The following is a 26,326-nucleotide window of genomic DNA, read 5'->3' as shown; positions in this document are numbered from 1 at the left end:
TGTCAATCGCTTCTCGTGACCCCATGTATACTACACGATGCATGACACGATTTAGCAGAGACTCAACCCGATCCCAAAAATAAGCCTTTTCACTCTCTCGCTCTGGTTCAGTTCTCGCGAATGAAGTCAAAGGTCAAGAGGTATAAACTCGCCATAGCTGACGGTGTAAACAGCAAGTCTGACAGATTTTTAGATCATTTTTTTCCCCGTTGAAGCATTGATTCTTTGGAGAAAAAAAAATTGTGGAAACGTGGTATCGGTCTCCAAGGTAGAAATGCCGAGTTAGCTGCTAAAGCTAATGCTGCGCACAGCTAACAATTCAGGTTTTTTTCTGGCTTTTCAACAGTGATCAATCAGCTAAACAGTGTTGTTTCTCTTATCGGCCTGTCTATCTTGTGCACTTCCTTCAAAATTGTAATTTAAAAGCTTAATAAAAATAATCATGGACCAGGTTAGTGAATGGTGTTCCTCGTAAATGTACCTTTTCAAAGTGAGAACTCATACTGTCCTTTTCACACTCCGAAATCTCGCTTTACCATCAATAATAACAATACATTTTATTTATCAGCACATTTCAAAAACTCAAAAACATTTGGAAGTTGTTAAAACAACTACAAAAGTTTAAAAACAAAACAAAAAAACTACCAACAATAAAGGTAAATAGAGAAAATACAGGAGTTGGAAGCAGATGATGTTGGTTGCTTTGTTACTGCTTCTCCCATCGTTTTTACAAAAGTGCTTGGATATGTGCATCATTCCCGTAGAGTCCAAATTCCGCCCACTAGAGACTCAGGTGGTTGGTGTTTTAGTCAACCAGGAGTCACCTGTGTGGAAGCAAGTGGACTGCCCTTGCTTCCATACTACTGCTGAGCTGCTTCCATCGGTTTTTAAAAGTGACCAGATCGGCCATAAGTGACATCAGCGGAAAACCCTGGAAACCTCCTCCAGTCTGAATATGTTTAACATTAATAATATCAACACTTAAAACACTAAAGATCTCTGGAATAGCATTACAAACGCTGTTAGGTTGGAAACATCAATGAGCTTGTTTACGTTTTTATACCTCTCGACCTATGACCACCCCCCCCAGGTCGCGCATGTGCACTTCCAGAGTGTGACAAGGCCTTTAGACGTACGAGTCAAAAATTGGCTCAAAATGGGCTGAAAATTGCACAGTGTATGCTCACCTTAAGGTTTGATTACATTCCAAACAAGCAAAGCATCGCTCACACACAAACATGCACGAACGCGCACATACACACACACACACACACACAAAGGTGGACAAAGTACTCCTCACCTTTATTATTTTTTGAAAGTAAAGAAACCCCTTGTCAAAAACTCCTTAAATACAAGTAAACGTTACTCAGTCAAAATGTTCCTTAAGTGGAAGTACTGAAGTATTAAAACGTCACTTAATCCAACATAACTGTCCTAATGAGAGTTACACATAAGAAAACACTGATGCACAGTGTGTTATATGTTTATAGTACTGTAGTAACACTGTGGTGTTTCATGGACCACCATTACATTTACTGTAGGTTTGTGTTTAATAAAACTACATCAAACAAACCAAATCATCATTAATCACATGCAGAATGAACAAAGAGCTGTTCAATAGATTCAACATTACACAAATAAAGGCAAGAAGTCAGAGTTTAGTATCTCAGCTGCATCCATCTATAAAACCAATTCTATTAACAAAAACATATTTCTATTTTTTGCATCATGACTATTTTAACAAAACCTCAAGACAGTAATAAAAAAAAAACAAAAAATAAAAAACAATGTTTCGTGCAACTTTTTTTTACCTAACCAGACTTTAAATTGCGGTCAGTCTCTGGCAAATCAATTGTCGAAACATCACAGCTATTAGATATAGTATGAGCTGCCTCTCTCTGATTGGCTCTTGCATTGACAAGCCTGAAGTATTAAAGGTATTCTTACTGTCCACCACTGCACACATATCATACATCCTACACCATGTTAAATAACAATAAGCATAAGCATTAAACCATCTTAATTATTTTAATTCATGCTTTACATTTGTATTGTTACATTTCTGTTTATCTCTTTTCTCCCTTCAGCTTTTCCATCTCACTGTGGGGCTGTTTCTCCACTGCTTCCTCCTTCATCCCTCTCTCTCCTCATCCACCCCGACACCCTCTTCTCTAGATAGACTTGATTCCAATCACAAGAACGGTTTCTTCAATCACACTATAATAAATTACCTGACAGATTTAAAAACACACACACCAGTGATATTTCTGGGCTGTAACACAGGCCATTCTTACACTTAATGAAGTTTACTAAGCCATTCATCAGGAATCCGTTGTCAGCCATGCATGGATCTTCAGACCTTCCTGGTTCCCCCTGCTGTTTTAATATTCTTTATACGGATAATTGTTTCCTCAGGAAATACTCATTTCTGCAGCCGAGACTCTCGCTGTGCTAATCTTTTGGAAACATTACCCTTTTAATTAGTTTAACTTCTGTATTGTCATTAATAAATCAATCAAAAAGGAAATATTTGTCTGCAGTATTGGTATTTCTTGGCATTTAGTAGTTAAATCTTGAGGGCAGATTGCAGATTGTTTAGTTATATGAATATTTCTCAAACGGCAGCACCGTCAATGCCTATGTTTTCCTCCTCTGCTGAAATTACAAATCATTTTTTTTTATTTTTAAGAAAGAATGAATAATGTTGTACTTCTGTTCAGGATTAATCACTGAATAAATTCACTTGTGAAAGGATTTTGTAGTCAGAGAGGTTAGATTAAATGATTCACTGTGCTGACAAATATATGTACCTGTGAACATTCATATTTCAGCTGTAACTACACGCTCGTTTTTCATAATGTGCATGCATTTACACATTCCACACTAAATTGAGTTATTGAGGTAATCTCATCCGCACACCTCACCCGTGTGTGCGATGGGAGCGCTTGAGTGCGTGTCTGTTTAATTTGCTGTTCTAAATTTTCCCATTTGACATTCAACCATACGTACAACTATCTCTATGGTATCAATAGTCAATGGAAATATGTGAATAAACATTTTAGACACACAGGAAAGGCATCAGCTCGTTTGTACTGTATCATTAAAGCAGGCAGTATTATTGAGTTGTTATGACTTTTACGTCGTGTATTGTGCTACTGTTTTTGAAGAGTTTGCCAAACAATGTTGTTGAATGTGTGAAAGCTTCACTTGTTGTAAAAGGTTTTATCATTATGAACGTCCTGCAGCGTCACAGGCTGTAAACTGTCGGAACACCGGTGCAGAGTTTGTAAAGATCCAGTTTCCAGGGAACATTCCACACAGAGGAGGGATTCCTGGTGCTGGAAAGGACTCGAGACGCAGAAAGCAGATGCTGATCTTGGAGTGTCGCCAACATGTGCAGGAGACCAAGGACCTGCAAAGTGCTTATGAACAGAGAGGGAAATGTTTACCTTTCAGATGTGTTTTTCAAATGGGAAGAGCCACAAAAAAGTAAACATCCAGATCTAAGTAACAAAGTAGGGGAAAAATAGAAGCACATTTGTGGAACAGATCAAATTTGGAAAGATATTTAAACTGTTCGATACATACAGTACGTAGGGGGCTGGTGAGTCCATATAAGACTTGGGACTCAAAAATTGTAAGTAATTATTGCTTCTGCGCAGCAATGATAGGGGCCAGGCAATTTCAGGCAATTCTGAGTGAATGGTAAATGTTAATTGAAACAGTTATGATGAAGTAGATCCAAAACGCTTTACAACTCATTCACACATCAATGAGACAGAGTTCCAAAGCAAGTCCATTTGGAGCAACTTAGAGCTCAGGACAGGAAACAAACCCAAAGCTTCTTGATGAGAAGTCAACCCCTCTACAAACTTTAGAGTTATAGGAATTCTACAGCTGCAACGATTAGTTGAAATGTCACCTGTAGCTTCACTAATTGACGAAACCAGTCACCTGTGTGCAAGACAGCAGCTGTTAGCGTTTAAAGGCAGATTTCAAATGGCTGTCAAAAATTCAGTCGTTAGGGTAAAAAAAACAAAAGCAAACAAACAAACACAAATTGCATCTAGACAGAATTGAGATATTGGTAATTTAATTTTAACAAAGAACAATTAACAATGGCTCCATAAGATTACTTAACTGTTCACATGAGAGCAAAATGCAAAATGCACTAAAAAAAAAAAAAAAAAATTACTTTTTGAGATAAAATTCTAATTTTTCCTCAAGATGATCTATGACGACTCCAAAACGTTGTATTTTTTATGAACATTGAACATGTATTTATCAAGAATTTGGAGGTGAGAAGTTAATGAGTAAATAATTTGGTTCTCATTCAATGATTTTCCCAAACCATCAAATGGGGATTTGGCCAAATATGGTGTTGTGCTCAGCCTGAGCCAGTTAGGGATCAAACCTCAGTTTTGACCTGCCTGCATGAACATGCAATGGTGGGGCTCTTTAGATGTAATGTTTAAGGCTCTTATACCTGGGATGACAGCTAGTTATCCCATAATATTACCTTGTTTGTGTCTTTTAAACCAAACAGATTGTAGACTAGTGTGTGAGGAATAAGAAAACTAAATCTGCAAGCATCTGCTAGGCCTTTAAACTTCAACCAAGAACAAGTCAGTTGATCAGGTCTCCATTAAAATAGAACACAGAACTAGAGTTGAAGCAGTTCCCTGACCTTTGTGAGCTTTCCATGAACCGTCCCAGTAGATTTCTAGGAACATAAATCTCGGCGACGTAGTTGTGCTGCCAAGCACCTGCTCAATGGCCAGACAGTTCACCTCGACCCGAGCCCTTTAACAACAGCTAAAATGACTTCTCAAGGCAGTATTTCGCTTCCAGGTCAAACTTAAAGACAGCACTGAAATCCATGTATATTGGTCAAGGCAACAGTCATGTTGTTTAATGGTAAGCAGTAACACCAAAAACTGTAAATGTATCTAATCTAGATGTTTATGTTGGTCATATTTGTTGACTTGATTCTTCTGTCGGTTCCCACAACTTAAGTGTTTTTCTGAGAGCTTCAAGGTCTCTTTCTTGTATTGACTTAACCTTTAATTAGCCGGGTATAGCTTGGCTAGTTTAATGACATTGGCGCCTCAGGTCATGGTCATGGCAGGAAACACTTCAGCCTTTAACACTCACGCTATCCCTCTACTAATAATAAAGATGACATTTCAGGAAACGATATCGAAAACTGCACACATATTTTCATCACTACAGTAAATATTAGCCGCTGTTTGTATGAGCGTGTGTCCCTTGGCACGTGTGTGTGCAACAGGCAGTGAGAAAGTCCACAAGAATCTTTAGTAGAACACTATAAATGTCAAAATCCAAATCAGACCCACAGGAGGAGTTCTTCCCAAAAAATCCCAGACTAGGATGAAGCAGTAAAACTTTGTGTGTTCACTGGGAGCACTTTGAACGGAAGGACCCCACCATGACACATGCCTGAACTCCACTTAGGTTGTCTACATGTAACGTGTCCTTTGGGACGTCAGTCACTTGTGAAGGTACTTTTGTGGAACAAGTTGTTTCTTGCTGTAGGCCTACATATATATATATATAGATATATATATATATATATATATATATATATATATATATATATATATATATATATATATATATATATACATAGTGTGTGTTTCATAGATCAATAAATCCAAGAATATTTGCTCAAAAAAACGTGAAAATGTAAAAGGCCTATTGCAGGTTTTTCATTTCTACTGTAAACTCTCTCGTATTAAGATTTTGTAGAGTTCAATAGATGGGTAGAGAATTATTTTTACTACAAGATTACAATTTCATTTAGCAGATGCTTTTATCAAAAACCATGAGCAGTTAGAGTTAAGTGACTTGCTCAACATCCCACAGTGATGGCCCAGGTTGGATTCAAACCGGTGACCTGCCGATGACAAGCCTACTTCCATAACCATTACATTACTGCCTCTTTTAGAAATGACTTCCCAACTCACTTTTGGTATTTTCTTGGACTGAAAGTTACGGGAAAACAATGCTGAATGTTTATTTCGGGGTTTATACGGTGATACGGGGAACAAACATGGTGTCAAGCGAAGCAAAGAAACACAAGAAACTATGTTAAGAATGAAGTAAAAACACTTCTTTGCATTCATTTACATAACTGACTGCACATCCCACAATGCAATGCACAATTAACCCTGACCAGGGTGTACCCTCGCCTAGCGCCCAATGTGAGCCAGAGATAGGCACCGGCAGACCCCCACGACCCCGAAAAACAGGAACAAGCAGGTCTGAAAATGGATGAATGAATGTTAATAAGAGCGTGTTAATGGTGGAGATGAAAACAAACTTTAAAGTGCAATTTTAACCTTCTACATCTTTTATTTGAGGCCTACTTACATTTTTAGAATTATTAAGTAGGTATAAAAGACAGCTTGGACACTTGTACACTTACTCTTCCTTTTTGTAAAATGTGAATATACCAGCAGTAATCCTATAAAACTCATAGCCCATCAATAAAATGTTAAAAAAAAAAACATAATACATGGAGACACACTTCCACCTAGCTTTTAGCCATCATTGCTAACCACCATTTGTTAAAGCTGAAGCAACATACTGTTTTCCAACACATACATTTATAATGACTGTGTGTGTGTTTATTTTAGACTTGTAGTACCCATCCACCTCACAGGGTCAGTGTCTTTCTTTGCCTAAATAATAATTTAAGACAGTGCCAAACTGATTGAAGAAAATGCTTCTGATTAATTATATTTAGATGTTTCTGGAGCCAGAGGGTAATATTGTAATTATGCACCCTTACAGGCATCCACTCATGCAAGAGGGGAAAAAAAGAGGAACAATGGAAAGAAAACACAAAACAATTAAAATGCTAATTGTTTTGTATGTTCCCAACATATGTAGAGGGAAGTCTGGAGGCTGTCCTCAAGAGGCCCCTCTAACCTAATGCAGATATTTAATGCATCTGTTTGTGAGAGGAAGAACAAGGGCATTGTTTAGCTTGGAGGAGGGAAGGAAAAAAGCCAAGGTCTTGTGGTTGTTTGAAAGATTCTTCGGTCTGCTATTTGCCCTGCTGTTAAAGGCTTAGACTTAATGGGAGAGGGCGTATGCAGGGATGGCTATATGCAGAGCTTTGACTGACAGCTCATCAGAGTAACAGGCACTGATGTGAGGGTCGTGTAACCTCCTGCACTAAAACATTTGAAACGCACTAGTGCTGAGTAAACAAAAACTGTAAATGGCGGCTTATTTAACGAGCCTCTCACACCTCCTGGTCTCCTCCCACCTCCTGCCCTCATCCTGCACCCCGGCCTCAGCATCCCCGCCTCTTTACACATTAAGTATGCATTGATTCAGCCTTCCCCAGTGTTATAAATACAGCATCGATCCGCCCCGCGATCAATACACTCATTCACATGCATGGGGCCACTTTGATAACTCTCCTACCTCTGAACCTTTTGCAATGGCATCCTTCTCTTTCCCTGTCTCTCTTTTTTTTCTCTCCGTCTCAATGGCTTCATATATTCCTCTGGATCATTTATTACTTCATCCCCATAAATATATATGAACGTGTAAAGGCACTTACAATCAGCTGTACAAATTCCTTAAATGACAGGAAACATATTGCGATCCATAATTCCTCTCAATCACTATCAGCATAAATGCTTGTCCAATACTTTTCTTCTTACTTCCTGATTCAGTGAGTAACTGAAAAGACAATAGTTAAAATGCACCCTGTGGTCCAGATCGGCCTGTTTCAGCCGTGGTTTGTCCTTATCTTGCAAGCCCCGATGGAGATTGAATCCACCGCGATGTCAGGTTCTAACATTGTGTCCTTGAGCGAATCAAACCTGACCCACATTGGAAGCATGAATGAATTTGGTATCAGACAGGCAGTTGGCATAAATCTGTTAAACTCCGCACATTGTATTTTTTTCTTTTATTTTGTAAAACATCAGTTAAAAATGACAGACAAACCTATAATGTTCAAATATACGAGGAGAGTTTTTTTCTGTCCTAAAGAATGGAAATTTCTGGTTGTAAATTGACTTGTGAAACCACATCAAAATAGTTTAATGCTTGCATGAAATAAACATTTAAAATATGTCTCTTTCCTACAGCTAAACAGGATCCTAAAATAAAAACACTGGCTGTGGAGAACGATAAATTCCTTTCACAGTAACTTTCATTTGTATTTACTATCACTCGTTGACGTTCCCGTATCCACCTCCTCTGCAGCAGTGAAGGCTGAGAGAGATTGTTGATGTTCTTTACGGGGGTCTCTCCCTCTTGTGCACTTAAGTAGCTCCTCATTGCTTTTATGGCGTCTCACTAAAACCTGTCTTGTAAAAAGCAATCTGGGGAAGGTAAGAAAAGGTGGAACACATTCATAAAAAGCAAAGAAAGAGGGAGGGGAAAGAAAGAAAAAAAAAAAAAAATCAATGTCCATTTCTCCACCACCTACGAGTTTTATTGAAGCTGGCCAACGCATCACTCAGTCACAAATTTGCCAGTTTTAGATTGAACTTGGTGCTGAACCATGAGAAAATCACAATGTGTGTACCTCAGTGCACCAAAGGATAGTTTGGGGAAAAGTTTTCTCGTCCAAGAAACATCTAGAAGTATGACACAAAGGAGTACTCAATAAAAATAAATACCCTCATACTTGTGTTTATATTTTCAATTTATGTTTATATTTTCTTATTGGTTTTTATACTTTCTTCCTGACTATTTATGCCTTTTTTCTTTTCGCTGGATGCCGAGGCCTCCGACCACAATCTTGTTCTTTGTATGGAATCATGCACACAAGACAGATAAAAGGGTTTCTAATTCTGATATGTATTGGTGTGTATATTTGCCTATTTTAGGAAAGATCAATTGATAAATAGGGTAAACCTTTAGAAAGGTTAGATTTATATACAATGAAAACACTGATGGTTCCCCCTTTGCTGCCCCTGTTGTCACAAGCTGTATAGTATAGCGGTGTTTAGTCATTTATTTAAGCTATGAAAAGCACAAAAATGCTGACACTTTCAAACTTATAGTTACTGTAGGCTATTGGAAATTGAAAAATAAATGAATTATATTATGATTAAAACAAACAATAAAAATGAATACTTCATTCATTTCACTTCACCCTGGCTATGCACTGCCTACCTTGCCTACCCTGACTGCACGTCACTGAGTACAAAATTTATTCTGACAGTTCCACCAGAACCAGTAATAACTTTAGCAGTGTTCGTGCCACGTTATTAATCAATTATTTGGGAGAAATAGCCTATAAACGCATAGATGGGTAGTGCTTGGTATTGTGCACCCTGGTGCATATGACTCTAACATGATTTTTAATGCTTCATCCCCTAAAAAGACCAAACTTACTAGCCATTTAGGTCTTTGTAAAATGTGCTGAAATACCTTATCTTGCAATAGTTTCTTTATCTTCACCTTCTTAATTACAATAAAATGTCAATATGCAACAAAACTGTGTTTTGATTTGAATGTTTGTGATGATAAATTTCCAGCTGATTGGTGAACATATAGAGGTGTAGGTGACTTTGGAAAAATGTGCAATAATCAACTAACATGAATTATAATTTAATCTTGCTGTATTGAAATGAGGAAGAAGATGGATTTTCCTTTTGATACTTAAGCAAACATGTATCGCTATTACTTTGCCTGAATGGAGATAGTCAGGCCTTTTTGTAACATTTACTTACACATTGGAATAGACTGCTCTTAATGTCAGAATCTCACTTTACATTAGTTGAGGTGTAGAACAAGCAGACAGATAATGTCATTTTGTCACAGTGCGTTGCAGCTACTATGTTTTGACAGGGAGAGTTTTGCCTGGCAATGCCTCTCATCCTAAAGATCAGCCTTAATTGTGCCAGTGTGCAGGGAGACCCTGTCGTCGTCAGCATGACTCTAATTGGCCTAAACTGAACTTAACCTTTCTGCAGCTTTATTAAACACACGTCCTCAAAAATGACATTATAAATGGATCTTTTGTAAAGCAACACAATAAGAGAAAGTGCTGCCAACTTCTGTCAGTTAGCGTAACCCTGCAGAGAGGGAAGCACGTCGCAGCGCAGCGTAACATGCCGTTCTGAATTTAGGTCGTGCAGAGTGCGAGGGTAAAGAAAGGCCTTCTGATTGTGTCGGTGCTTCTCTGCCAGGAAATTTCATGTGTTCACCAAAAGAAAGGAAATCTACTTCAATCATTACCCTCCATCAGCACGTTCAAATGTCTGAGATTTTTACCACTCAGGTTATGAGTGCTCATTATTTATTCTTCAAAGACATGCAAATTCTTTCCATCTCTGTGTCTTTTACCTTCACTCCAGTAAACTAGGCTTATTAAATGCATTAGTGGGAATCAAAGCTGAGGTATGCTTTGAGTGTATTCAAAGAGAGTGTTGATAGGCGATAGAAAAGGGAAAAAGTGAAAAACCCTCGCTTCATTCCCGTGCCCATTACTGTACTCTACTTTTTTTAAGCGCCAATTAGGTTTTCAGTTCCTTTTCTGCTGCTAATGCTCAGATGTGCAGGAACCACACTAAATTAGGCACTGCCTTCATTGCAGGCTGAAAAGCAATTGATTTGGCCCTTTAATCAATTTATTTCATTAGTTATAGATTCCTCTTATTCCCTCTCTGCTGTCTTGTCTCAGAGTGACCTATCCTGGAGTGTGACACCGAGGAGAGTGATTTGAATGATAACCGAATAGCTCGAGCGGCCTCGCTAGTGTTTAAAGATCATATGTAAATCAAATGTCGGGGGGTAGAAATTGCTTGGTGGGGTTCTGTCAGAAAACAATTTAGTGACCGTTAAAAGGGATGCCTCGCCGTTGTGCAAACCTCCACAAATTAAATCAATGCAGCTACTGGTCTCTGCCCCCTTTCACAGCTATCAAGCCCAACCGAAAACCCCCCGCCCTGCAATCTTCCACTCTTTTTTTTTTGCTTTTCGTGCACATTCACAAAGATACCCACAGAAGAAGACGGCGAGTGGGAACCCAAAACTTAGGTTCTTGCTTGATTTCTAGATAAAAAAAAAAACAGATAACGATGCTTTTATACCTCAGTGGAAACAGTTTTAGGAATTATGATGAGGATAAACTGTCAGAGTTGTGCCGCAGTGTAAATAACACAAAGGGACACAGCATGGCACGTGCATGATGACAGGCGTGATAATGCAACATGAGATGTGGGGAGATTGAAACCAACCCCACCCTGGATGATCTCACCGTTTCTCCTAATGAGATGAGTTACTGTTGCAGGGCAAGACAGCTTTTCTGCAGAAGACATCACTACGACAGAGGATTTGGGAAAAAAAAATACTCTAAAATGGCAGAACCCCCCACCACCACCAACACCCCACCCCCCTAACAAACCAGTCATGCTTGACTCCTATCCCTAAAGCCTGTAAGTGTCAATCACAGTCCCCAGGGAGAGCCTGCATGTTTCAGAAGACCAAGAAAATAAAAACATGTTGTGGGAAATCTACATTTGGTAGATGGAGGCGACATCACTCACTGCACCATGTTTGCCGAGTTGTGTGGCGGCGCAGGCTACAGATGTGGTTCGCAGTTGAATAGCAGGATGTATTTTCCTTTTCCTCGGTCGTCTCAGACAGGGATGTGCAGGCACAGATGTGGGTGGGCCGTGGCATGCCCACATGTATGTGGTGCTGTCTGCAGGGTGTGTAGATACACAATGTCACGAAGAAATCATAAAGTGGAGAAGAAAGAAAAAAGCCTGAATGTTGTTTTAAGAAGCATGTAGCTACAGCTTTGTTGGGGATAATAAGCCGAGGCACACAGACACAGACACATGCACACACGCACAGAGCTATGTTGAGATTGTGTAGTACACACTCATTGTGTCTGCTCGTCAAAAGGCACCTGATATCCGCCAGCGTCTCAGAATCAAATTAAGTGAACGGCTGCTGCCGAGACCTCCTTCTATTTTTTTTCTCATCCGCCATCCTTCGGCATAATTAATTTTATCATCAGCGTCATTATTGTTGTTAAATTGTTTTTCATATTTCTTCATTTTTCCACAGGCCCCCACCTCACCTCCTCCTGTGTTGCCTGCCCTGAATGCGAAGTGTATGCTAATGCGTTTTTGGAAATTGCCAGCGCACACGGAGATGGAAAGAGGTAGAGAGGAATGAGAATCAGAGAAGGTCTAAGATGAGGAAAGGGTGGGAGATGGAGTTGAGACAGAGGAAAGGAAGAGAGAGGGGGAGCGGGAAGAGGAGCAGGAGAGCAATGAGGTTGGGAGGCAGGTGGGGTGGGGGGTGTGGGTGGGGTGGGGTAGTGAGGCTAGGGTGGGGTGGGGGTTCGCTGTCGTGAAGACTACATTACGTATTCCAGCAGCGTATTTGGAACCCAATTAATCAAGCAGAGGAGAGGAGAGATGCAGAAAGGATGAGATCGCCCTTCACGTTGATGAGGCCTGGCCGGGGCAAACGCTCAACCACCTGAGCTCCTAACAGCCATGCAGACGCACAGGAATTATGGCAACACCTTCACTCCTTCCTCTCGCTCTCTTTTCCTTCATCCATCTCTTTGTGCTAATGTAACACACTGTCTCACATTCTCTATTTCTTGAACTAAAGCTAATTACCTGCACAGGTACTCGTCCAAAAGTGATTTTCTGTTTTAGAGATCTGCAAAATATGTTTTAAGAAAGCTCAAACAATGAGCAAAAGTTAGACTGCGTGTAGGAAAAATTGAAAACTGTTAGAAAGCAAGAAGTCTTTGGTCCACTTACTGTACATACAGTATCCATTATTGAATTTAATTGATTGATTTTTTTTCGCCGGTCTTCACAATCAAAAAAGTACAGAACAAACACTCAATTGTCCAATTCTTCAGCCGAAAGGGTGTAGGTAGAAGCAGAGCTTATACACACCTACCCCATCACAACAAAACAAAACAAGGTTCTCTACGTCAGTGATTCTCAACTGGTGGGTCGGGACCTAAAAGTGCGTCGGGGACCTATATTGAGTGGGTCGCGAACAGCTGGTCAAAAATAATTGAGTACTTAAAGTCTCTCATGTTGGACTTGTCTTTTATTTTGAAAGAAACTTTTCTTTTGACAGTCATGCTGTGAAGTGCATGTTGCACAGGACAATATATAGATTTATGTTTTAAAAAAAGAGAATGTTTTTTTTCAACAGCACTTTTTGAAAAATGTGGGTCGCGATTTAATGGCTGTGGAAAAATGTGGGTCCCAGGGTGAGACCAGTTGAGAACCCCTGCTCTATGTAGATCACACACAAAAAAGTATTTAACTTTTATTATATTTTCACAATATACATTCAATATATATTCTGCACAAGTTTTATATATACAGTTTATACATTCACATCAAACTAATATACATACGTATACATATACATACATACACATGAATGTATATGACATGTTCATAACAATAATATTATACTATTTCATATTTACGACACAGATTTCATCAATTAAATTTAGAGCGGCAATATATAAATTAATAAAAAACCTTATATTATGTTTAAGTATTAATATATTTTAAATCATGATAAACATATTATATAGTATTGCTGTCCTAGGTGACACTGTTGCCCTTCTTTCTTATACTTACTAATCATATATGACTTTAAAAAGCTTTTTAAACTGGTTTATGTTGGTGCTTTGTTTTATTCCAGAATTAAACCCCTGCTATTGTTATACTCATCTTTTCCAGTGTTGTTCTAGCATATTAAATAGTCATATCTTTCAGACATAGAGGTTATTTTCATAGATAGTTTTCTTTGGTGACACTTTCACTGACTCCTGCATCAATACAGCTCATCTTCTTTTTAAAAGATTTGGGGTCAAGCGTGTGGCAGCCAGCCACTACCAGCGATCGTTGGGAATTGACCGTCTGGTATGAAAGAAAGAGACCAAGTGTAAAACTCTGGTCCCTCGTTGACTTAATTTGATCCCTCCTTCCTAGAATGCAAGCTAATAGATCCAGTATCTACATAGTGCTCTGTGCACGGTCTATAAATATTGACCCTGCATTTCCTGCGTGTGGCGTTAATGAAGCATTTAGTATACCCACAGTATTACAGAGGGCCTGTGTAAAGCCACCTCTCCCTTTGTCAATGTTGTTCCTATATACACAATGTATAGATGGAGGCGCCAAGAAAAAGGGCTCTGACATAGAACAGGTTTAAGGATTATCTTTAAAAATAAACAGTAAAACAAAAAAGTTGGCAACATATCCAACCTAATACCATTTCATAGTCTTTATTGATTACTAACATTGCTTTTCATTATTTCTCAGTCTGTCTAAAGTTTGACATCAGGATTAAGGGTGATACCTTTCACATTTGAACCGATACAATGCCAATACTCAATGCCCAGGAATCAGTGCTCAATAGCACCAATTTTATGTGGTAATATTATTAATTTGAAGTTTTTTTCCAATGTAATAAGTTTATTTCTCAATATATAAACTTTAACAAATATATCGAAACAACATCCGACTGATTGTATTGTACACTATCACGTATCATATTATTGTTATGATTATTTTTATATTTATATGTTTAATTGTTGATCTATTTGATGTACAGTACTTTGATTGAAAGGGCTCTATAAAAACATGTATCATTATTATTATTATTATTATTATTATTATTATTATTATTATTATTATTGTTATTATTATTATTATTATTATTATTATTTACTGTGTATCAGTAAGTATTTAGATAAAACATGTACAGTAGCTGGCGATATGCATCTACTCAAGTTGGTTGCAACACACCAATAACCGCGAAAGAAGTGGAAGAACATCTTCAGTCCTTGTGCAGATGTTTTTCAAGAACACATAACATCTCACCTTTCTCGGGCAAGAGCCAAGCCCGCTTCAAATCCACATCAGCAGGTATAGAGAGCAAGCTGAGGTAAAAGTTGCAGTACCAGAATGCACACAATCTGGATAATTTGCACTTCCGGTCCATCACATGAGTAAAAGACAGAGAAGGACGGTTTCACACTAATGGGTGAAGATCACCCTGAATATTAAGCTAAACTATCAGGACAGAGATACCAGCATATAAACAAAACCATTAAATAATAAATATATTGACATATTTACATGTTTACATTATATTTACATATTCATGTGCTGCGCATCAAGAAATAATACAGTATATGTGTCATGCAGCATTTAAATTATGAAAACATTGTGTTTCTACGCACAAAAAATGACTCAAATTCCATTTTGTCTCAGTGTCAAACTTTGTGAGACATGTATATTTTCATATTTCTGTGTGTTGTTGTGTGTTTTTGGAGTCAATTTTAGCTTTTGTTGTTTTGTGTTTTGAGGGCCACATGTAGCTCATTGCAAGTCTGGGCTATTGCATATTACAAATTAAATGTCCCCATAGGAATGTAGTGGTGACTAAAAATCAATAAGGAATGCTAGTTAACATGTTTGAGCCCTCCAAAAAAGTTGATGTTGACCAAAGTTGCCAGCGTCACCTTCACCATGTCTGAGCCATGACTTGTTATCACACCTTGAGTGTGAAGGACAGTTCCTCCCATATGTCCTTTTGGCGTTTCTCTCTATCTTATCTCTTCCCACATCTTTCTGCTATTTCTGTGGCACCTTCGGTCTATCACTTCCACTTTTTACCTGTCACTTCCTCAACTAACAACCATGCGCGCTACTTTTTTTTTGGTCTGAGGGGGCGGGGGTGTGGAAGAATGAAATAATTTTGTTGTGGGGTCCCCGGGCGGTTTTGTAATTTCATGCCTGTGTATGATAATTTTATGCTGTCCTGCGTCGCGTAACTCAGGGCTGCCAAATGCTGACAGGTGATAAATACGATCTTTTCCGCCCCGTGTGCAACAGACCTGAAAAAAAAGAGAAACACACATACACACACATACACGCACACAGGAGGGGTCCAGGAGTTTAGGAGCTGAAGGGTTTTTTTGTGGGGTGACTGGGGGGGGGGGGGGGGATGTTTGGGGGTTGGGGGTTGGGGGTGGGGGTGCTACTGCAGGAGGCCTTGGTGAAAACAGTGTGCACAGCAGCGTCGCCAGTGTTGGAGCAATTTCACGGCCTGACCACCCCACCCTCCCTCACCAACACTCTCTCTTTCACTTACCACTGTCTTCTCACATTCACTTATCTCTCTTTCCCTCCCTCTCTTTATCACCCATCATTTTCCTCCACCCTCCCTATGCTATGTTGCTGCACTCTCTCCGTCCTCCTTCACCCAGGAGAGACAAAGAGGACAAAAAAAAAAAACCTTCATAGTCTTAAACGGCAGGTAGGCTAAAGCAATAAGGGAATGTTTTACTTCTCACAGAGGTCACTGAAAATAAATAAAAGGACAGTTTGTGGTGGTGCCGCGTCAAAAAGACATTTATGTGGTAAAAGGACGGTGGAAACGAGCAGGAGGAGGGAGAGAGAGGGAAAGGAAGAGGACAAGGAAGTGACCCAAGCGTGGAGGACTGATGGTTTTGTGAGTGACGTAATTATTCGCCTCCTTGCATCGTGCAGTTAAAATGATGATATCTGGAGAAAAACAGTCCAGGCAGTGCACGCACGAGCTACATGTACACAGCAAACACACTGACCTTCACGTTTTACCTGCATTATAATAAAGTGCTTTATAGTTATAGGTTAAGGCAAACACTTCCTGAAGAAACTTCATTCATATGAAGCCGGAGAAGCTTTTTAGACTACAAAGACATTACCGTGGCTGTAAAATATCAACTTTAGATCTTTCTCTGTGGCCATTTAAACAAGGGAGTGTTGGGAAAAGTGAGAGTGATCATTCCTCTCAGCATATCTGTGGATTCTGCACTATGTCCAAGAAATCCACTCAATCAATTTAGAGATGTGGGAAAGGGGAGGGGTGTCTGCCTCACTGCGGTTCCAAGTCATTAAGCAGCCAGAAATTAATTGACTTCACGGTGCTTATATGGCTGAGAGTGGGTTTAACCCAAGCACTGCAGCCTCTATTAGCGTTGTACTGCGTGTTCCCAGAGCTGCAAAATTGGTGAGACACTGCACGTTTTAAGTCAGCAAAAAGACGAGTCCTGATGTCCCATATAGTTTGATTAATAGGGTTATCACACAGCGATAAAACATATCAATGATACATTGTAAAAGAAAGGTTAATAATGTACCTTGAAATGCTGGAAAAAAAAAAGGTACATGTCAATAAATCGGAGGCTCCTTGCTCCAAGGATCTGTTTAAAGTATGAAACTGTATGTTGTTGGTTTTATTGCACACACTAGAGGCACACACTTGTAAAGGTACACACACATGCTCAAATAAGGACCATCCTGAAGGCTTTCGCTGACCTCTGTCTTCGATTTCTCTTTCAGAATCCAATCAGGCTGAAGTCTCCGGAGGGAGAACAGAGCAGAGGAGGAGGAAGCCAAGTCAGGAGCACAGAAAGCAACAGGAACTTACTATGTATGCTGCACTGCATATGTTAGTGCGTGCTGCTGAAGCCGTGTTCAGGGGCAGTGGGTGCACGTTGCAGCGTGCACCCACTGCACGCTGATGCTGTTGTGAACAGCCAGGATCAAGAAAGTTAACTGGAAGGAGATGCTGATTGTTTGCGTGTGCATGCACTTAGAGTTTCATTAAATGGACTTAGTTTAGGGTTGCAATTAAGATGATAGAGGTTTGGTAAAAGGGCCCCACAAAGACATAGCAGATCAAATGTTTGTGCGCATGTTTGGGTTAAGGATGATGTTTATACCTGATCTGGTTTGTTTTCTTTATGCCACTTTGTGCATGCAAAGAAAGACTGTGCTCAGAGTGGAAAGTTTATAACGACGGATGGAAGAATGGCTGGGTGGGGAGATTGAAAGTCAGATAAGAGGACTGAGAGGTAAACAGAGATGACCTTATTTGTGCCTTTGTGTACTAAAGAATGCTTTTGTTCATTTGAAAGCCTTTTTGTTGCTCATGCAGCCAAATACCACTATTTTCGAGTTAAGGGGCTGACTAAATCAAGATAATTGTTTTATTTTCTTTAACCATTATTTGTCCAAATATCATTATTTTACTCATTTTGTTACAACATATAGGTAGTCAACATGCTCCCTTTTGCTTCAATAAAGCAAGAATAAAAATAAATGGTATTGAAATTATTGGCGTACATTTTAATGAGCAAGACTTTTGAAAGCAATCCAGAGTCCATACAGTATGTCAACAAAAACCTCTTACTGTAGGATATCTGACTTATTTCAAGGTGTCAGTGAAACTGTAAAATATTGTTGATCTTCTACAAAAAAATACTGTTACGCAAACTATCACGAGCAACACAAGGAAATTAGATTTCTATGAATCGAGTGGCTCCCAGAGGGAGTGGCTTGAGAACGGCCTTGCTGAACGTTGAGCATGAAAAATAGAAAAATACCAAATACAACACTCTAGTTAAAAGGAAAACAAGAGGAAATGTGAAATTTTAGGTGTTTTGATTTCAGGAAAGTTTCTGAAGTTTTGTTTCTGAAAGTTTTCCACCCATGAAAATTTTAGTTGGTGCCTTTTAATGATGTCGTACGCCATCAGCACAACTCTACTCGGAGGAAGTCCTGGCTAGTTTTACTTCCTGGAAAAGAAGCAAAAGATCTGCTGTGAAATTGTTTGTTTGATGTTGGCAATGGCAAGGCCAGTAAGACATTCCCTTGACCTAAAGGAACAGAATAATTTGCTGGGAGGCAGTGAAGGGTTAGGGTTAGGTGTTAGGTGTTAGGGGTTAGGGGTTAGGGTTAGGGGTTAGGGTTAGGTTATTTAGAGGCTATGAAAGGCTATAGATAGATATACTGGCAGGGTTAGGGTTAGATAAACTGGGTGCAAAAAAATCCCTACAGTCACTTTTTGGAAATAAAGTCACTAAGGGTGTCTGTCACTTTAGCAACTTTGAAAAGTTGCTAAATATAGTGACGTAGGAACCTTCAATTTAATTAGAAGTATTTTTGTGTCATTGGACAATCCCTGACCTCCTGCTTCTTGCCCTTCTTCTAAGTAGCTAACATTGAAATAGGAGGACCCACTCCATTAACTTGATAGTGACAAAAGTTGGTTGTCAAAAATGAACAGAAATTAATAAAGGTGAGACAATATATTGTGCAACAATACATCTCGATATTGAATGTCACAAGATCTTTTCATGGACAGTACAAAAGGTATCATGATGTGGGGAGTGATACCTGCTATACAGCAAGCGTGTCTTTTCAACTGTAGGACACATTGTCATTGTCCAAAAGCCTTCATAGCTGCCAGAAAATGTAGAAACAATTAGAAGATCATAGTGACATGAATTGGTTTTAAACTTAGACTAGCATGAATTGCCAGGTTGAAAAGGTTATACCCAGAGTAAATATGTAAGTATGTCCAGAGTTAAAATCAAGTTAAAGTATGTTTTTTTTTCCACTTGCAATTTTTTTGGTGTTTTTTCCTCTTCAAAATTTAATTTTCTTACAGTGAGCCTATAATCGTTTATTGTATCGTATCGTGAAATCTGTCTGTAGGTTGTTGGCAAGGCTGATATCGTGAAGGGAAAATAAACCATTATTGTGCACAAAAACATGCATTGTTTTACGTACCTTCAGCACCAGGCTGATCCAACCACGGTGCTCCACAGAACGCCACAGAAAATAATTCCGGCCTGTGGTGATCAAACTGTATAATGCATCACTGTAACCTCACAGCTTGATTGAATGTTGTAAATATCTGTATCATATTTGTATATTTGTATTCGTATTATTATTAGTATTATCTATCTTACTTTATTTTTACTACTGTAATGTGTGTGTATCTAATCCTTATTTTTAACAGTCTTTTACTTAATTATGCACTTTTTGAACTATTATTCTTTTTTTTTTTTGTCTTGTTTAACATTTATTCTTTCATTTGCGATATTTTCTTGAGCGGTTGCAACAAAAGCAATTTTCCCCTGGGACAAATAAAGGAACTCTGATTTTATCATGGCGATAACTACTGAAACATACCTTTTTAATTAGCAAAAATATATATAGGTACTGTTTAGGAACACATTTGTGAAATGTGTTAACCTCACCTTCAAATTCTAAATGTCTTATCTGTTGGAAGGACTGGGATGTAGAATAATGTTGATGAATTTCTTTTACCTAAGTTTACAAGTTGATACAGTGAAGTATCAGAGCAGCAACACCTTAATATTGTTAGACAGATTGTCTCAGGGTCCGCTGACCTGTGTGTGCACCTTTTTTTCTCATGGGTACTTAAAAAGGGTGATGCAGCATGTAGAGGCCAAATAAATGTGAGTGTTTTATTATTAACCACACTTGTGTGCTGTGTGGAATACTTACATAACTTAAATGCTGTATATTATTGGCAGGTACGTTTCTATGTATTTCTAGTAAACTCATCTTTAAATAAACAGAAGCACATTAACAAGCATGAAGGACTCAACCTTAACCTTTCCATGAAAATCTATATGATGGAGAGTGTAGCATAAAAAAGTCAATAAGTGGATGAATCTGGTATATTTTGCATGAGAAATATGTTTATACCGTATTTTTGACCCAGTGTGGTTACAACAGCCCAGGCTTTCTGGTCAAATCTTTAAAACATTGTGAAGTAAAGTCCCAGTGAGCTCAATAAAACTATATGACTAAAATATAAGCATGGATAGCAGTTATTCCACACACAATGGCTGTCTGCTTCATATGGAGCTGTACGTAGACCCCAGGTGTCCCAGTCCACAGTCCTTGTAGAGGTTTTTCTATTTGTTTCAGGCTTGAGAAAAATAAACTACTCATATATTCAGCATAATGTACATGGAAGAGTTTTTAATGGAGGGTTTACCCATGGAGTGGTAGCTTTCCTTCTTTCTTTCTTTCTTTCTTTCTTTCTTTCTTTCTTTCTTTCTTTCTTTCTTTCTTTCTTTCTTTCTTTCTTTCTTTCCATGTGCTCCCGTCCTCACGTGGGTTTACTCCAGGCACCACAGTTTTCCCCACACATGTTAGTGTAATTGAGGGAGTGATGTGTGCATTGACGCCAGCCCTCTTTACCTTACTTTATCCATGCCGGGGTTTGTTTTCCTATAAAATGTGCTAGGTTTGAAGATGCCCCTGAAAATTGGTGCTGGTTGCAATTAAACTCGACTCAATTCCCACACAGTGGCTGAAGGGACACACAGCATTATTAATTTAAATGTAAAAAAAACAAACAAAAAAATAAGAAATGATTCATATACAGAGGAATAGTATAAAGCTATGACAACAGCAAATAAAGGTCGATAAGTCACTGACGCCTTCGCTTGTTCACTCTATTTTGCTAAAGTATGTCAATGCTTAAGTTTTACTGCATCAAAAACAAAAAGCCTCTGTAACTGATGGAATTATTGCTGTCCCTCTGAATGCAAATCAAGTTGGTAAAATAATCAGCCTTTCTCGGTCCATTCAAACGAGTACTGGACTATCAAACATTGTGTCCTTATGTGACCTCAGCGACTCAGTGCAAGAAAAATGATGAGAATAGCATTCATCCGAAGCTGCAAAAACCATATTTTGAACAAAATCTACTATAAAAGCTGTTCTATAATTTCTTACAAATAGATTCTATAGTAAGCTTGGATTTTTTTTTTTAAGTGGTCGTCAGAAGTAGTCATTATGCAACTTTATAATTCTTAGCCTCTTTCGCCTCAGTAGCAAGTTGAAAATGAGCTCATGGCTCAGGTGTAAAGTGTCTGATATTACATGGCAGGTGAATATGATACATTTAGAGGGGGTAAAACATTCTGACTGACAATTAAGTGTGTGCTTTGTCACTTCCTTCTAAGGTGAGCACAAAACGGTTCAGGTCAGTGCTGATCACATGGCAGAGATAATGGTCCAAACAACCTTGAGAAGAGTGGAAGAGGTCTATCTTTTTAATTACAAACTTTAATATTTCATTCTCTGCTACGCCTCATTAGAGCCCTTCCATCATACCCTTTCAGGCCCATAAGACATATCAAACAGGATCTTCTTATCAGAGGATTGTCATCGGATGGATTTTTCTCTTAGAAGATTTGAAATAAGATTTAAAAAGAGAAAAAAACATGGTGCTCTTTTATTCTTGGTTTTTTGTACCCCAATAATTTCTGAACCTACCATACCAAATTGATTTGTTTCGCTTTTGTTGGATGGGTTGCATCATCCCAGAGTTGGCCCTTCATTAGAAATCCGAGAGGTGAGAGATAGGTGTGTGTGTGTGTGTGTGTGTGTGTGTGTGCGTGTGCATGTTTTTGCACTTAACGCATTTCCTCTTCTCTGAAAAATGTTTTGTTAGTGAGATAAATACTTACAATTACTTATTATTAAAGAAATAATTATTATGCTGCGTTTAGTTGTTATGCAGCAGAGCTGAAGTCAGCATCTAATGTGAACATTTTAAAATCAAAGTTAAAGGCACTTTTTCTCTCGACTGCGTATGATTGAGAGAGAGATTTTAGGTCATGTTGTTGATGTAATGTGTTTGTTGATGATTTTAAATGTTCTTATAGATTTTAAACAATTGAATGTTTTATCATGTAAAGCGCATTGAGTTGCTTTGTGTATGAAATGCGCTATACAAATAAATTTGCCTTGCCTTGCCTATTATTGTTCATTAGCCTAAATATTGTTAAATTATTCACTTTTAGTGATTAGACACTTAAAAAAAACTAAAATGGCTACACATCAGAGGTGCAACTAAATATTCAAAGTACACTAAATGAAATGTTGTAATGTGCATTTGAGTACCTAAGATTTGATGATTGATAAAAGACAACGAGAGTCGACTCCTGGTTGAGAGTTGATTTGTTTTAGACACCATTGGAAAGCTCAGAATCCACAATTTTAGAATCTGCAAATAACACAAAACGCCCCCTGGCCGAGATATTCCTGGTTTTCTCATGGCGCTTCACAGGTGTCAAAAAAGTGTTTGGTGTTTCCACCTCTAAAAAAAAAAAAAAACTCCAGACTGAGTCCGAAGGCAAGGGAAATGTATTTGTATAGTGCATTTCATTAGTAAAATAATTTAATTTATTACATCAGCAACAACATGATCAAAAATCTCCCTCTCAATTATACGCAGTAGAGAGAAAAAGTGCCTTTAACTTTGATTTAAAAATGTTTAAATGTCTAAAAATGATGCTGACTTCAGCTCTGCTGGCAGTTTGTTCCACTTCTTTGCAGCATAACAACTAAAAGCAGCATCACCATGTTTACTGTGAGCTCTGGGCTCCACTATCTGACCTGTGTCCATAGATCTGAGAGACCTGCTGGGTTCATACCTGACTAACATGTCACTGATGTATTCTGGACCAAACCCATTCACACATTTATACACCAGCAGCAGAACTTTAAAGTCTATTCTGAGGCTGACTGGGAGCCAGTGTAAAGTAAAAATGTAAAAATGTGTTCTGACCTCTTTGTTCTGGTTAAGAACACAACAGAAGTGCTCAGTCCTTCCAAATCTTGCTGTTTTTTAAATAGAGGCAGTCAGTCAGAAGGAGAGTGATGATGATGATGATGATGATGATGATGATGATGATGATGATGATGATGATGATGATGATGATGATGATGATGATGACAATCTGTAGGTAAACATTATGCTCATTGCTTTAAGATAGTAACTGTTGTAAGAGATTAAAAAGCTGTTATTATACTAGAACGCTACATATTCTGTGAGGCTTTAGAAAACCGATATTTAGTTGTTTTTTTTTTTTATATTTAATGTCAGGTGAATCCATGCATCCCTCTATTCTTTTCCTCCTTTGAGGTGCTTACAAAAAACCTGTATGTATAAAGGTAAGCAACGAACAACAACCCTAAATGCTCCCCTGAACACTGGACCATGCATATTATGTGTATCCCTTTATATATTGACTTTTACATATAACATAATCTATTTACAAAGCATTTTACTTGTTGCTATAAACCCATGACAGAAAATTCTACAATGGCGCAACTAGTTAGCAGTTTTAGCAAAGTTAGTTTTCTGTTAGCGTATATAGCATTAACTAGACTTTTGTCATTGTTAAATTACTATTTTATGATGGGACAAAAAGTCTTTCTCTGCTCTTCCACTTCCCTACCCTTTGTCTGACTTACAGGGGATTTTGGACTCATAAAGATTTCTCCTACTAACTCGTTATCTTCACAGTGGCCCCGTGTCCTAGTAATGAGAGGCACAAATGTGATGACAGGGCACTTTAAGAGTGACTCTGTTCAAGGACATGTCACTCTGTTACTGACATAACTGAAATTCTCATCAGGTAGTGTGATTGGCTTTTTCCTTCTCTATATATTTAGCATAGGCTATCTATTTGCCCACATCCAAGCACAAAAGCTAGTTGTAAATAGCCTGAATTTTCATTAAATTCTGTTTTTCAATTAATGGAGAGGTGTCGTAACTATGATTATGAAGAAAATATGATCTCTGTTTTTTGAGCATTAAAAGTGAATTGGTCTGATTAAATAATCACTTGAAAAACATTCTTGTAAATCACGAGTCTCGAGCTTGAATGTCTGCGCGCGTGTGTGTGTGCGTGCGCGTGTGCGTGCATGTGGGTGTGCATGTAGCTGTGTGCGTCTGTGTAAGTTGTGAGTTTGTGTGCAAGCAGGCAAAGCAAGGGACATAAAATATGCAGGATAATTACCAGGAAGAGGTTGGGATGCAGATGAAAAGCCTCGTATTGATTCTTGAAAGGACCTGACAGCTCGCCTGAATGTTTTATTTCCTCCGCATTGTTTGTTTTGCATATAAAGGATTCCATTTTCTTGTGAAATTTGATTGCAGTAAAGGCACCAGCCCCTCTGCCAGCTGAGGGAAGGACATGAGATGTGTTAACCCTTCAGAGACAGAAAATGGATTTGAGGTGCATATGACCCCCGATGGCGCAGTCCTCTGTGAAGAATCAACCAAGAGTGTCATTTATAAGATAAATTGTCAGAAACGACTCAAACCATAGGAATAAACATTGTAAGGCATTGCAAGCAAGAACATCAGATTCTCCTGACCAAAACCACTTGGTAATTTTAAAAATCAGGATACAGACACAGGCGCCCTCGACATATGTGTACATTTAAGTGATGAAAACTCAAGCGTGAAAACAAGGATCCGGATCTGGTAAGCCCACCATGAGTGCTGGAATGCATCAGCATGTAGCGTCCCAGCCCAATGTAAACAGCCAGAACACGTGTGTGCATGGCTCCTTCCACTAAAGCTGCTTTCCATTTCCCTCTGGTGCCCAGTTCTTCTCATTCAGACCTTTGTTCCACCGGCTACCACAGATGCACAACCACCGCAGGATTTCATACACAAACAAAGCATCCGGATCAACCGCCTGCAGTGCGCCCATCTTGTAGTCCAGCTGTCCTCATCATCAAGCTGAAAATAATCCAGTCTGGGTTTTATGTCGGTTTTACTTTCACGTATGAAACTGCATTCAAATGTATGCTTTATTTGGCCATGACTGTTGATTCAAATCTTAGCATGTTCTTAAAATGCTCCCTTATGGATTCTGATAAACTTGTATTAAAAAAAGTTTCTTTAAAACAGATTTGTGATTTTACTTTTAAAGGGCCCATGTTACGCTAAAATAACTTTTCTGTGCTTTAAACATCATAAAAGTGCTTTTAGGGCTTCATACACATGCCCAAAATGTTTTTTTCATTAATTCCCTCAATGGTTAGTTAGAGGGTGATTTGCTCCTTTCTTACTGCAGGGTGAGCCCAAACACCTCGCTCCAATTTGATGATGCTTTCCCACTTTGATGACGAATTTGACACAGCACTGAGCGGAGGAAGCCACGCCTCCAGGAAGCTCTCTGCCGTGATTGACATGTAAACAGACACGCCCACGAAGGTGAGCATTTTAAGATCCTACTCGCAGTGCTGTGTATGTATTTTCTACAGTCTATGTATGTACCCGTAAACGCCCCGCCCCGACGCTCTGTCTCATGTTTATAAAGCAGCATGAGCTTCGCTACAAAGTGGGTGGGAGGAGGGCGGGACGTCCTCTGGCCCTACGTCACCGTGTGGGGAGGAGGAAGTCAGTGTCCTGTCTATAGACACACCCACTCATGAATATGCATAAGTGAGCCGCAAATCAGCTTGTTTGTGTAGAGTTGCTCAGAAAGTGACTTTTAAGAGGCTTAATCTCTGGAAAACAGCCGAGTTTGGGATAATAAACCTCAAATACTATGTTTTGATGTTATTAGAACAAATGGAGATGGGTGAAAAATAGCATGACATGGAACCTTTAATCGATTACAGCTTAGACACTTCTT

Source organism: Gouania willdenowi, chromosome 9, assembly GCF_900634775.1.
Source record: "Gouania willdenowi chromosome 9, fGouWil2.1, whole genome shotgun sequence".
Lineage (NCBI taxonomy): Eukaryota > Metazoa > Chordata > Actinopteri > Blenniiformes > Gobiesocidae > Gouania > Gouania willdenowi.
The sequence above is the reverse complement of the archived record's forward strand: the minus strand, read 5'-3'. Positions refer to the sequence as shown.